The following is a 16,063-nucleotide window of genomic DNA, read 5'->3' as shown; positions in this document are numbered from 1 at the left end:
CAATGCGCGCTGATGCTGGCTCTCGAGGGCCATGGGGACGGAGATGAATTGGCTTCTCCTTCTGAACAGTGCTTCGGTCACGTGGCGGATGCAGCGATGCGCGCCATACTGGGAGATGTTTGCTATGTCCCCAGCAGCGTATTGGAAGGAGCCGGTGGCATAGAAGTTCAATGCCACCGTCACCTTCACTTCCACCGACAGAGACGTCCTGCACCTGAGCTTTGGCCGCAGATTTCGGCGAAGCAGGTGGCAGATCTCTGCAATCACCTCCTTTCAGAATCGGAGCCTTCTAACACATCGCGCGGCACTCATGTTTAGGTAGGAGCGCTGCTGGCGGTATAGCCTGACTGGGTAAGGCCTACGTGGCGGACGCCTGTAGCCCCCTCTGCCTCTAGCCAGGGCTGCCCCTCTCACAATGCGTCTGCGAGCCCTACGGACATGGTGCTGCAGCTGCGCGTTGGCACCCCATGCAGCCCCCATCAAATCCTGGCAAACAGTCTAATTTCCAAATGGCCACTTGCAGCGCTATGGCCTGAGTCCAAAAATACCTGGCTCTTGCTGCTTGAAACCAGTTAGCTATCCTCCTTGTTGTGCCTCCAGAAATGCGTTGCACAAGACTGTTTTCTGAAAAAAGGATGGCCTTTATACTGGAGAGGACGTTCCCTTTAATTAGCGCCCCCCGGGGCCCGCGCTGGTTGTGTTGCGTTCCTTTTTCCAAACGCTCCGGCCGCCCGCCGCACAATGGGGCGGTCCGACTGAAGTTTGCAATCAGGGCGGCCAAAGGGCGTTGCACGAGGATGTGACGTCATTTTCTGCGCGCGCATCCGGGCGGGCGCTAAACTTTGCGCCGGCGCTAACGGGCAACTTAATTTGGGGCGGGGCGCAAACTGCGCTGCGCCCGGGCGCTACACGCATAGCGCCCGGAAATCACTTCTCTTAAGGCGCTAACTGCTGGCGCAAGCGACTGAAAATCTAGCCCATAGAGTTTATAGCACAGAAAGTACCCACTCCGCCTAACTGGCCGGTGATGGCATTTATGCCACAGACGTGCCTCTTCCAACCCCTCTTCATTTAATACTACCTGCACATCCTTTTATTCTTTCTGTCTCTTGTGCTTATGCAGCTTCCCCTAAAATGCATGCAACTAATTGCCTCAAATAATCAATATTATAGCAAGTTCCACATTCTAAACAAACTCTGGGTAAATAAGTTGCTCCTGAATTCCCTATTGGATTTATTCCTGACTATCTTATTTTTATGGCTTCTAGTTATGAACTCTCCGACAAGTGAAAACATTTTCTCTCCATCTACTCTATCGAACCCTTCATAATCTTAAAGACGCCTATCAGGTCACGCCTCGGCCTTCTCTATTCTAGAGACAGACTTGGGCGAGTACAGTCATCAAACTCTGTGAAGATCCCGAAAGTAGTCGGACTGTCCTCTCCTGATGGTGCTGCACTCTACACCATTATAACTTGCTGTCCTAGATGAATGCGATGCTGTAATAGTCGTAACGTTGCATCAAAAGCAATTTAAATATTGTTAGATAGCCATTGCAGCTATTCTCATGCCACATTAATGCTTTAGAATATAATGGAGTATATGGATTTCTGACGGTCGTTATGGATATTGTAAACACGGCGAGAGCAATTTCTAAATGCACTGATTCAAGCAGTACTTATAAAAGCGTATTGAAAACAGCCTTTCATGATTTTATTAGTAACAGCAATCAGAGCAAACTATCCTACCAGGTGCACGTGATGCTAACAGGTAAGGTAAACGGAATATAATTCCATAAATTTTTACCTCAGATATTTATTCTGCTATCTTGCTTTAAAAAAGTAATGCGGAATAACCCATTTCTGTAGATTGACGGATTGTTTCCATTGAGTAATTATGACCCAATTGTTCTTAACTTGACATTTTGGACTTGTTGGCAAGGTCAATTTAACTGGCGAGGGTGTTGATTCATTAATATTTCACTGCTGAATGGGACAAGGCTGAGGGATGTTCCCATCCACCATTGTTCAAACTCATAAGGGTGTGAATCTAATCAAGGTCGCTCACTGTTTTCTGATAATAATTATATATCGATGTCAAGGAAGTACTCGGGAGGATACCGTTTAACAGGGTGCTTAATTTTTTTAAACGTCGACTTAAAAGTGAAAAATATGGAGCATTTGAATTGTGAGCCCATGAATTTTATTCTTTCTGAGTCAAAGCCAGTAATCATGGGTGACTCGTCAAGGAGCACATGGATCAGAGAGCAGGAAAAAATGTCTCTGTTCTGCCTGAACTTTGCATATAATACCTCAGCATTAGGTTAGTATCTCGGTTGCAGTGAAGGCGATCAAGGTGGTTACTTTACAAACATAGGAATTGTTAGCCGAGTAAACACTAAGAGCCATCTAGCTCGCCTTCTCCCATCCAGCTAGTCACATGATGCAGCGATAGAAGAGTTGTTGACTTATAATTGCAATCGAACTTTCTCAATTACCCTACAACAGACCCAGACATGAGGTGAGGAAAGCCCTCAGTGGTGGAGAGCTTTGGGGATCATAGCCCAAAATATGACCTGTTTCTCCCAAGCATGCTACACAAGCCACATGTCAGGTCTCAAATTACACATATACTCTATCCCAAAATGTAATTTTCTGAAAGAAATTTATCTAATTTTCATTTCCGTGTATCAATACAAATTACTCCCTCCATCTCCCCAGGGAGCCTGTTGCATAGATTGACCACTCGCTCACTGAAATGTTGATTACGCAGAGTAGTTTTGAATTTAACCCCTTCAAGTGCAGGTCATATGCTCTGGCTCTACGGTTTTTGCACAAGGTGAACTAGCTTCTCATGGTCATACATTATCTAGTCCCATTAGGATCCTAAAAAGAGGGATCATATCACCTCTCAACCTTCTCTTTTCCAGTGACACAATACCCACCCTGATCACCTTCACATGGTGAGATCTTCGAATTACATGATGAACAATCAATACTTTCTCATGGCCAATATTTTTTCCCTCAGTCATCATCACTAAAAACAGATTATCTGGCATTATCACTTTGCTCTTTGTGGGAGCGTTTTGGATTAAAATGGCTGGCGTGTTCCCTGCATTACAACAGTGACTGCACTTCAAAAAATACTTCATTGGCTGTAATGTGCTCTGGTTCATCCTGTAGTCGCGACAGGCGCTAAAAAAATGCAAGTTTTTATTTCTTTAAACAATTAATATTGGTGATATTATTTAGGATAATGTCGATATTCAGAAAATGAGGGAGGTGTGTATATTCGCCACTATCCATTAGCATCGCCACCATGTTGTAATGATTTGATTGAAGCTTTGCCTCCGTAACCTCAGATCATAATACGAAAAATTCAATGTGGATTCTCTGGAGGTTTCCCTGGGCATCTGCTGTAAATGGCATTTACCCCCAAGATTTCCGTGTATTATCCGTCAAGCTATCGCGGACAATCGATGAAGCCCCACGGATATTTGCGCTCTTATGTCCCTGAGTTCAGCCCTTTGAAACTTGTTCTGTGACAGAGCTTCTGATGCTGAGCTTCTTGGTTGCAAAGTGGATGACTTCACAATAGCTCACATTGAACTCCAATTGACCTAGTTTTGCCCAGTCACTTATTCTGTTGGTCAAAACTGAATGCTGTACTCCCGATGGGACTAATCAATGGTCTATACACCGGAAACAAACCTTCCTCCCCAATGGACCCCAGAGCACTTGAGAAAAGTGAATTTGGACCCACGAAACAAGCAATTCACAAGGATATTTCCTGCTGTCTCAACAAAACAGGTAAATATATTTGGAAATTTTGCAAGAAAACCTGAACTTTTCCAGTCTTGCGAGATCCAATTGTTCCAGCTTTCAATCTTTTTGAGGACTAAGTTCCAGATTTCTAAATACGCTTTGTGTGAAAAAGTGCTTCATGTCTTCGCTCCATAATGGCCTCGATCGAATTTTAAAATCATTCCCACTCTTTTTGATTTCCCCAGGAAGTAGTTTCCCCAAATAGGGTATACTTATCAGGAAAGCATGAGCAGGCTGCCTCTCTTTTATCTTAAAAACAGAAGGCTGAGTGATGACCTATTAGAAGTCTTTAAAATTATGAAATGTAGTTATACAGTGGATACAGAGACAATGTTTCCACTTGAGGGGAAGGTCATAACTAGAGGCCATCAATATAATGGCCCAGAAATTCGGGTCGGAGGCTTGCCGCGGGTGCAAGCCTCTGACCTGCCCTTACCTTGCCGCTGTGCTGTGGTCCCACGTGGAATTCCGATCCTGGGCCAACTGCCAGGGCGCGCAGTGCTTGTGTGTCCCAGGGGCGCAGTTAGTTCGATGCGTCCCCTGGGATCACGTGGGCCATGGAGAGCCAATGGTAGCAGGGAATGCTTCATTCATAAGTTTGATAGGAAGAGCTGTCAAACCTATAAATAATATAAGCCAAAAACATCACTAAAACTTCAAATCAATTTTATAAACCCCATTTTTAAAATAACTATAAATTACATGAACTAACTATTTTAAACAATAATTTAAATTTTGAAAAAATGTATTAAATTTTCTAACGGGGCTAAAAATAAACTTAACTTTCTTTAAAGTATTTAAAAATAATAAACCTGTGGAAAAATGTTTGAATTTTAATTAATTCATCACTTACCTTGTTAAAAGTAGGCCTTGTGCCTGCTTTTTAAAAGTGTAACTCCTGGAGACTTACCCTCCCGGAGAAACTGGCAACAAAAACGTAAGTGTGATGCGCATGTGCTGCCTCTCCGGCGCACGCATTCCACCTCTGAACCCCTTCTTTCAGGGGAACAGAAGTGCCGGTTTCCCGCGCATGCGCAGTGCATGCACAAAACCGGCACTTTCGTTGGGCCTACACGTGAGTACCAGCGCATACTCACGCATTGGGACCCGAAGTTCAATGTACTCACCAATAAATCCAATAGGGAATTCAGAAGAAACTTCTTTACACAGAGGGTAGAGAGAATGTTGAGCTCGCTACCACAGGGAGGGGTTGAAGCGAACAGTGTAAATGCATTTAAGGGGTGGCTAGAAAAACATTTGAGGGAGTAGGGAATAGAGGGTTATTATGATACATTTAGATGAGGAAACACGGGGAGGAGACATGAGTGGAGCATAAATGCTAGCATAGCCTGGTTGGGCCGAATGGCCTGCTTCTGTGCCGCATATCCTACATAACCCAATTTAATCCTATGTAAATCGGTTCTCTGCACATCTACCCTATCAAATCATCTTTTTACATTTTAGCACTGTAAACAGATCAACAATCAACATTCTATAATCTAGGGAATATAAACCAGGCTTATGCAACCTGTCCTCGTAACTTAACTGATTTTGTAGAGTCAACACCAGTACTATTATTTTAGGTGTACCACGAATAATGTTAGAGTAGGTTCAGCGCCAGTACTGTCCGAGTAGGATCACCACCAGTAATGTTGGGTCAACATCAGCAATTTTAGAGTAGTGTCATCTGCAGTAATGTTCGAGCACATTCGCCAATAGTAAGGTTAGAAGAGAGGCATCACCACTAATGTTAGAGTCGGGTCATTACCACAAATGTTAGAGTCGGGTCACCAGCACAAATGTTAGAGTCGGGTCACCACCACTAATGTTAGAGTCGGGTCACCACCACTAATGTTAGAGTTGGGTCACCACCACTAAAGTTAGAGTCGGGTCACCACCACTAATGTTAGAGTCGGGTCACCACCACTAATGTTAGAGTCGGGTCATCACCACAAATGTTAGAGTCGGGTCACCACCACTAATGTTAGAGTCGGGTCAGCACCACAAGTGTGAGATTCGGGTCACCACCACTTATGTCAGAGTCGGGTCACCACCACTAATGTTAGAGTCGGGTCACCACCACAAATGTTAGAGTCGGGTCACCACCACTAATGTTAGAATCGGGTCACCACCACTAATGTCAGAGTCGGGTCACCACCACTAATGTTAGAGTCGGGTCACCACCACAAATGTTAGAGTCGGGTCACCACCACTAATGATAGAGTCGGGTCAACACCACAAATGTTAGAGTCGGGTGACCACCACAAATGTTAGAGTCGGCTCACCACCTCTAATGTTAGAGTCGGGTCACCACCACTAAAGTTAGAGTCGGGTCACCACCACTAATGTTAGAGTCGGGTCAAAACCACAAATGTTAGAGTCGGGTCACCACCACTAATGTTAGAGTCGGCTCACCGCCACTAATGTCAGAGTTGGGTCACCACCACTAATGTTAGAGTCGGGTCACCACCACTAATGTTAGAGTCGGGTCACCACCACTAATGTTAGATTCGGTTCACCACCACTAATGTCAGAGTCGGGTAACCACCACTAATGTCAGAGTCAGGTCACCAGCACTAATATAATGTCGGGTCACCACCACTAATGTTAGAGTCGGTTCACCACCACTAATGTCAGAGTTGGGTCACCACTACTAATGTTAGAGTCGGGTCACCACCACTAATGTTAGAGTCGGGTCACCACCACTAATGTCAGAGTCGGGTCACCACCACTAATGTTAGAGTCGGGTCACCACCACTAATGTTAGAGTCGGGTCACCACCACTAATGTCAGAGTCGGGTCACGACCACTAATGTTAGAGTCGGGTCTCCACCACTAATGTTAGAGTCGGGTCACCACCACTAATGTTAGAGTCGGATCACCACCAGTAATGTTAGAGTCGGGTCACCACCACTAATGTTAGAGTCGGATCACCACCACTAATGTCAGAGTCGGGTCACCACCACTAATGTTAGAGTCGGGTCACCACCACAAATGTTAGAGTCGGGTCACCACCACTAATGTTAGAGTCGGGTCACCATCACTAATGTTAGAGTCGGTTCACCACCACTAATGTCAGAGTCGGGTAACCACCACTAATGTCAGAGTCAGGTCACCAGCACTAATATAATGTCGGGTCACCACCACTAATGTTAGAGTCGGTTCACCACCACTAATGTCAGAGTTGGGTCACCAATACTAATGTTAGAGCCGGGTCACCACCACTAATGTTAGAGTCGGGTCACCACCACTAATGTTAGAGTCGGGTCACCACCACTAATGTCAGAGTCGGGTCACCACCACTAATGTTAGAGTCGGGTCACCACCACTAATGTTAGAGTCGGGTCACCACCTCTAATGTCAGAGTCGGGTCACGACCACTAATGTTAGAGTCGGGTCACCACCACTAATGTTAGAGTTGGTTCACCTCCACTAATGTCAGAGTCGGGTCACCACCACTAATGTTAGAGTCGGGTCACCACCACTAATGTCAGAGTCGGGTCATCACCACTAATTTTAGAGTCCGGTCACCACCACTAATGTCAGAGTCAGGTCACCACCACTTATGTTAGAGTCGGGTCACCACCAGTAATGTTAGAGTTGGGTCACCACCACTAATGTTAGAGTTGGTTCACCTCCACTAATGTTAGATTCGGGTCACCACCACTTATGTTAGAGACGGGTCACCACCACTAATGTTCGAGTCGGGTCACAACCACTAATGTTAGAGTCGGGTCATTAGCACTCATGTTAGAGTCGGGTCACGACCACTAATGTTAGAGAAGGGTCAGCACCACAAATGTCAGAGTCGGGTCACCACCACGAATATACGAGTCGGGTCACCACTACTAATGTCAGAGTCGGGTCACCACCACTAATGTCAGTGTCGGGTCACCAGCACTAATGTTAGAGTCGGGTCACCACCACTAATGTCAGAGGTGGGTCACCGCCACTAATGTCAGTGTCGGGTCACCAGCACTAATGTTTGCGCCGGGTCACCACCACTAATGTAAGAGTCAGGCCACCACCACTAATGTTAGAGTCGGGTCACCACCACTAATTTCAGAGTCGGGTCACCAGCACTAATGTTAGAGCTGGGTCACCACCACTAATGTTAGAGCCGGGTCACCAGCAAAAATGTTGGAGAAGGGTCACCACCACTAATGTTTGATCGGGTCACCAGTACTAATGTTAGAGTCGGGTCACCACCACTAATGTTAGAGTGGGGTCACCGCCACTAATGTCAGAGTCTGGTCACCGCCACTAATGTTAGAGTCGGGTCACCACCACTTATGTTAGTGTCGGGTCACCAACAGTAATGTTAGAGTTGGGTCACCACCACTAATGTTAGAGTTGGTTCACCTCCACTAATGTTAGTGAAGGGTCTCCAGCACAAGTGTTAGAGTCGGGTCTCCACCACTAATGTTAGAGAAGGGTCACCACCACTAATGTTAGAGTCGGGTCACCACCACTAATGTTAGAGTCGGGTCACCACCACTAAAGTCAGAGTCGGTCACCACCACTAATGTGAGAGAAGGGTCACCACCACTTTTGTCAGAGTCCGGTCACCACCACTTATGTTAGTGTCGGGTCACCACCAGTAATGTTAGAGTTGGGTCACCACCACTAATGTTAGAGTTGGTTCACCTCCACTAATGTTAGATTCGGGTCACCACCACTTATGTTAGAGACGGGTCACCACCACTAATGTTCGAGTCGGGTCACAACCACTAATGTTAGAGTCGGGTCATTAGCACTCATGTTAGAGTCGGGTCACGACCACTAATGTTAGAGAAGGGTCAGCACCACAAATGTCAGAGTCGGGTCACCACCACGAATATACGAGTCGGGTCACCACTACTAATGTCAGGTTCGGGTCACCACCACTAATGTCAGTGTCGGGTCACCAGCACTAATGTTAGAGTCGGGTCACCACCACTAATGTCAGAGGTGGGTCACCGCCACTAATGTCAGTGTCGGGTCACCAGCACTAATGTTTGCGCCGGGTCACCACCACTAATGTAAGAGTCAGGCCACCACCACTAATGTTAGAGTCGGGTCACCACCACTAATTTCAGAGTCGGGTCACCAGCACTAATGTTAGAGCTGGGTCACCACCACTAATGTTAGAGCCGGGTCACCAGCAAAAATGTTGGAGAAGGGTCACCACCACTAATGTTTGATCGGGTCACCAGTACTAATGTTAGAGTCGGGTCACCACCACTAATGTTAGAGTGGGGTCACCGCCACTAATGTCAGAGTCTGGTCACCGCCACTAATGTTAGAGTCGGGTCACCACCACTTATGTTAGTGTCGGGTCACCAACAGTAATGTTAGAGTTGGGTCACCACCACTAATGTTAGAGTTGGTTCACCTCCACTAATGTTAGTGAAGGGTCTCCAGCACAAGTGTTAGAGTCGGGTCTCCACCACTAATGTTAGAGAAGGGTCACCACCACTAATGTTAGTGTCGGGTCACCAGCACTAATGTTAGAGTCGGGTCACCACCACTAATGTCAGAGGTGGGTCACCGCCACTAATGTCAGTGTCGGGTCACCAGCACTAATGTTTGCGCTGGGTCACCACCACTAATGTAAGAGTCAGGCCACCACCACTAATGTTAGAGTCGGGTCACCACCACTAATTTCAGAGTCGGGTCACCAGCACTAATGTTAGAGCTGGGTCACCACCACTAATGTTAGAGCCGGGTCACCAGCAAAAATGTTGGAGAAGGGTCACCACCACTAATGTTTGATCGGGTCACCAGTACTAATGTTAGAGTCGGGTCACCACCACTAATGTTAGAGTGGGGTCACCGCCACTAATGTCAGAGTCTGGTCACCGCCACTAATGTTAGAGTCGGGTCACCACCACTTATGTTAGTGTCGGGTCACCAACAGTAATGTTAGAGTTGGGTCACCACCACTAATGTTAGAGTTGGTTCACCTCCACTAATGTTAGTGAAGGGTCTCCAGCACAAGTGTTAGAGTCGGGTCTCCACCACTAATGTTAGAGAAGGGTCACCACCACTAATGTTAGAGTCGGGTCACCACCACTAATGTTAGAGTCGGGTCACCACCACTAAAGTCAGAGTCGGTCACCACCACTAATGTGAGAGAAGGGTCACCACCACTTTTGTCAGAGTCCGGTCACCACCACTTATGTTAGTGTCGGGTCACCACCAGTAATGTTAGAGTTGGGTCACCACCACTAATGTTAGAGTTGGTTCAACTCCACTAAAGTTAGAGAAGGGTCTCCAGCACAAGTGTTAGAGTCGGGTCACCACCACTAATGTTAGAGAAGAGTCACCACCACTAATGTTAGAGTCGGGTCACCACCACTAATGTTAGAGTCGGGTCACCACCACTAATGTCAGAGTCGGGTCACCACCAATAATGTTAGAGAAGGGTCACCACCACTTTTGTCAGAGTCCGGTCACCACCACTTATGTTAGTGTCGGGTCACCACCAGTAATGTTAGAGTTGGGTCACCACCACTAATGTTAGAGTTGGTTCACCTCCACTAATGTTAGAGAAGGGTCTCCAGCACAAGTGTTAGAGTCGGGTCACCACCACTAATGTTAGAGTCGGGTCACCACCACTAATGTTAGATCGGGTCACTAGCACTCATGTTAGAGTCTGGTCACCACCACTAATGTAAGAGTCGGGTCACCACTACTAATGTCAGAGTCGGGTCACCACCACAAATGTCAGAGTCAGGTCACCAGCACTAATGTTAGAGTCGGGTCACCTCCACTAATGTCAGAGCCGGGAGACCACCACTAATGTAAGAGTCGGATCACCACCACTAATGTTAGAGTCGGGTCACTAGCACTTATGTTAGAGTCTGGTCACCACCACTAATGGTAGAGTCAGTTGACCACCACTAATATAAGAGTCGGGTCACCACTACTAATGTCAGGGTCGGGTCACCAACACTAATGTTGGAGTCGGGTCAACACCACTAATGTTGTAGAAGGGTAACCACCACTAATGTTAGAGTCGGGTCACCACCACTCATGTTAGAGTCGGATCACCACCACTAATGTCAGAGTCGGGCCACCACCACTAATGTCACCGTCGTGTCACCACCACTAATGTCAGAGTCGGGTCACCTCCACTAATGTCAGAGTCAGGTCACCACCACTAATGTCAGAGTCGGGTCACCACCACTAATGTTACAGCCGGGTCACCACGACTAATGTTAGAGTCGGGTCACCACCACTAATGTCAGAGTCGGGTCACCACCACTAATGTTAGAGAAGGGTCACCACCACTAATGTTAGAGTCGGGTCACCACCACTAATGTTAGAGTCGGGTCACCACCACTAATGTCAGAGTCGGGTCACCACCACTAATGTTAGAGTCGGGTCACCACCACTAATGTCAGAGTCGGGTCACCACCACTAATGTTAGAGTGGGGTCACCACCACTAATGTCAGATTCGGGTCACCACCACTAATGTTAGAGTCGGGTCACCACCACTAATGTCAGAGTCGGGTCACCACCACTAATGTTAGAGTCGGGTCACCACCACTAATGTCAGAGTCGGGTCACCACCACTTATGTTAGAGTCGGGTCACCACCAGTAATGTTAGAGTTGCGTCACCACCACTAATGTTAGAGTTGGTTCACCTCCACTAATGTGAGATTCGGGTCACCACCACTAATGTTAGAGACCGGTCACCACCACTAATGTTAGAGTTGGGTCACCACCACTAATGTTAGAGTCGGGTCACCACGACTAATGTTAGAGTCGGGTCACTAGCACTCATGTTAGAGTCTGGTCACCACCACTAATGTAAGAGTCGGGTAACCACTACTAATGTCAGAATCGGGTCACCACCACTAATGTCAGAGTCGGGTCAGCAGCGCTAATGTTAGAGTCGGGTCACCACCACTAATGTTAGAGTCGGGTCACCACCACTAATGTCAGAGTCGGGTCACCACCACTGATGTCAGCGTCGTGTCACCACCACTAATGTCAGAGTCGGGTCACCTCCAGTAATGCCAGAGTCGGGTCACCACCACTAATGTCAGAGTCGGGTCACCACCACTAATGTTAGAGTCGGGTCACCACGACTAATGTTAGAGTCGGGTCACCACCACTACTGTCAGAGTCGGGCCACCACCTCTAATGTCAGCGTCGTGTCACCAACACTAATGTCAGAGTCGGGTCACCTCCACTAATGAAGGAGTCAGGTCACCAGCACTAATGTCAGAGTTGGGTCACCACCACTAATGTTACAGCCGGGGTACCACGACTAATGTTAGAGTCGGGTCACCACCACTAATGTCAGAGTCGGGTCACCACCACTAATGTTAGAGATGGGTCACCACCACTAATGTTAGAGTCGGGTCACCACCACTAATGTTAGAGTCGGGTCACCACCACTAATGTCAGAGTCGGGTCACCACCACTAATGTTAGAGTCGGGTCACCACCACTAATGTCAGAGTCGGGTCACCACCACTTATGTTAGAGTCGGGTCACCACCAGTAATGTTAGAGTTGCGTCACCACCACTAATGTTAGAGTTGGTTCACCTCCACTAATGTGAGATTCGGGTCACCACCACTAATGTTAGAGACCGGTCACCACCACTAATGTTAGAGTTGGGTCACCACCATTAATGTTAGAGTCGGGTCATTAGCATTCATGTTTGAGGCGGGTCACTACCACAAATGTTAGAGAAGGGTCACCACCACTAATGTCAGATTCGGGTCACCACCACTAATGTACGAGTCGGGTCACCACTACTAATGTCAGAGTCGGGTCACCACCACTAATGTCAGAGTCGGGTCACCAGCACTAATGTTAGAGTGGAGACTCCACCACTAATGTCAGAGTCAGGTCACCGCCACTAATGTCAGTGTCGGGTCACCAGCACTAATGTTAGAGCCGGGTCACCACCACTAAAGTTAGAGTCAGGCCACCACCACTAATGTCAGAGTCGGGTCACCACCACTAATGTTAGAGAATGGTCACCACCACTTTTGTCAGAGTCAGGTCACCACCACTTATGTTAGTGTCGGGTCACCACCAGTAATGTTAGAGTTGGGTCACCACCACTAATGTTAGAGTTGGTTCACCTCCACTAATGTTAGAGAAGGGTCTCCAGCACAAGTGTTAGAGTCGGGTCACCACCACTAATGTTAGAGTCGGGTCTCCAGCAAAAATGTTGGAGAAGGGTCACCACCACTAATGTTTGATCGGGTCACCAGTACTAATGTTAGAGTCGGGTCAACACCACTAATGTTAGAGTGGGGTCACCACCACTAACATCAGAGTCGGGTCACCACCACTAATGTTAGAGTCGGGTCACCACCACTACTGTCAGAGTCGGGTCACCACCACTTATGTTAGTGTCGGGTCACCACCAGTAATGTTAGATTTGGGTCACAACCACTAATGTTAAAGTTGGTTCACCTCCACTAATGTTAGAGAAGGGTCTCCAGCACAAGTGTTAGAGTCGGGTCACCACCACTAATGTTAGAGAAGGGTCACCACCACTAATGTTAGAGTCGGGTCACCACCACTAATGTCAGAGTCGGGTCACCACCACTAATGATAGAGAAGGGTCACCACCACTTTTGTCAGAGTCGGGTCACCACTACTTATGTTAGTGTCGGGTCACCACCAGTAATGTTAGAGTTGGGTCACCACCACTAATGTTAGAGTTGGTTCACCTCCACTAATGTTAGAGAAGGGTCTCCAGCACAAGTGTTAGAGTCGTCTCACCACCACTAATGTTAGAGTCGGGTCACCACCACTGATGTTAGAGTCGGGTCACTAGCACTCATGTTAGAGTCTGGTCACCACCACTAATGTAAGAGTCGGGTAACCACTACTAATGTCAGAATCGGGTCACCACCACTAATGTCAGAGTCGGGTCAGCAGCACTAATGTTAGAGTCGGGTCACCACCACTAATGTTAGAGTCGGGTCACCACCACTAATGTCAGAGTCGGGTCACCACCACTAATGTTAGAGTCGGGTCACCACGACTAATGTTAGAGTCGGGTCACCACCACTACTGTCAGAGTCGGGCCACCACCTCTAATGTCAGCGTCGTGTCACCAACACTAATGTCAGAGTCGGGTCACCTCCACTAATGAAGGAGTCAGGTCACCAGCACTAATGTCAGAGTTGGGTCACCACCACTAATGTTACAGCCGGGGTACCACGACTAATGTTAGAGTCGGGTCACCACCACTAATGTCAGAGTCGGGTCACCACCACTAATGTTAGAGATGGGTCACCACCACTAATGTTAGAGTCGGGTCACCACCACTAATGTTAGAGTCGGGGCACCACCACTAATGTCAGAGTCGGGTCACCACCACTAATGTTAGAGTCGGGTCACCACCACTAATGTCAGAGTCGGGTCACCACCACTAATGTTAGAGTGGGGCCACCACCACTAATGTCAGAGTCGGGTCACCACCACTAATGTTACAGTCGGGTCACCACCACTAATGTCAGAGTTGGGTCACCACCACGAATGTTAGAGTCGGGTCACCACCACTAATGTCAGAGTCGGGTCACCACCACTTATGTTAGAGTCGGGTCACCACCAGTAATGTTAGAGTTGGGTCACCACCACTGATGTTAGAGTTGGTTCACCTCCACTAATGTTAGATTCGGGTCACCACCACTAATGTTAGAGACGGGTCACCACCACTAATGTTAGAGTCGGGTCACCACCACAAATGTTAGAGTCGGGTCACCACCACTAATGTTAGAGTCAGGTCATTAGCACTCATGTTAGAGGCGGGTCACTACCACGAATGTTAGAGAAGGGTCACCACCACTAATGTCCGAGTCGGGTCACCACCACTAATGTACGAGTCGGATCACCACTACTAATGTCAGAGTCGGGTCACCACCACTAATATCAGAGTCAGGTCACCAGCACTAATGTTAGCGTCGGGTCACCACCACTAATGTCAGAGTCGGGTCACCGCCACTAATGTCAGTGTCGGATCACCAGCACTAATGTTAGAGCCGGGTCACCACCACTAAGGTTAGAGTCAGGCCACCACCACTAATGTCAGAGTCGGGTCACCACCTCTAATGTTAGAGAAGGGCCACCACCACTTTTGTCAGAGTCGGGCCACCACCACTTATGTTAGTGTCGGGTCACCACCAGTAATGATAGAGTTGGGTCACCACCACTAATGTTAGAGTTGGTTCACCTCCACTAATGTTAGAGAAGGGTCTCCAGCAAAAGTGTTAGAGTCGGATCACCACCACTAATGTTAGAGTTGGGTCACCACCACTAATTTCAGTGTCGGGTCACCACCACTAATGTTAGAGTCGGGTCACCACCACTAATGTCAGAGTCGGTTCACCACCACTAATGTTAGAGTCGGGTCACCACCACTAATGTTAGAGTCGGGTCACCACCAATAATGTTGGAGCCGGTTCACCACCACTAATGTCAGAGTCGGGTCTCCACCACTAATGTTAGAGTCGTGTCACCACCACTAATGTTAGAGAAGGGTCACCACCACTAATGTTAGAGAAGGGTCACCACCACTAATGTTAGAGTCGGGTCACCACCACTAATGTTAGAGTCGGGTCACCACCACTAATGTTAGAGTCGGGTTACCACCACTAATGTTAGAGGAGGGTCACCATCTGTAATGATAGAGTAGAGTCACCAACATGAAATGTCAGAGTAGGGTCTTCACCATTAATTTTGGAGAAGAGTCAACACCAGCAATGTTTGCATAGCATGATCAAGAAGAAAAAGTTAGTATAACGCTGGTACCATTAACGCTTCATTAGGGTCAATAGCAGCATAATTAAAGTAGATTCACGATCACTAATGTAAGAGCAGGGTCATCACCAGTAATATTAGTGCAGGGTCACCACCACTAATGTTAGAGTCGGGTCACCACCACTAATGTTAGAGTCGGGTCACCACCACTAATGTTAGAGTCGGGTCACCACCACTAATGTTAGAGTCGTGTCACCACCACAATTGTCAGAGTCGGGTCACCACCACTAAACTCAGAGTCGCGCCGCCACCACTAATGTTAGAGTAGGGTCACCACCACTAATGTTAGAGCCGGGTCACCACCACTAATGTTAGAGTCGGGTCACCACCACTAAACTCAGAGTCGGGCCGCCACCACTAATGTTAGAGTCGGGTCACCACCACTAATGTTAAAGTCGGGTCACCACCACTAATGTCAGAGTCGGGTCACCACCACTAATCTCAGAGTCGGGTCACCA

The sequence above is a fragment of the Somniosus microcephalus genome, unplaced genomic scaffold (assembly GCF_052327205.1).
Source record: "Somniosus microcephalus isolate GS21.2 unplaced genomic scaffold, FLI_Smic_1.0 unresolved_chr2, whole genome shotgun sequence".
NCBI lineage: Eukaryota > Metazoa > Chordata > Chondrichthyes > Squaliformes > Somniosidae > Somniosus > Somniosus microcephalus.
The sequence above is the reverse complement of the archived record's forward strand: the minus strand, read 5'-3'. Positions refer to the sequence as shown.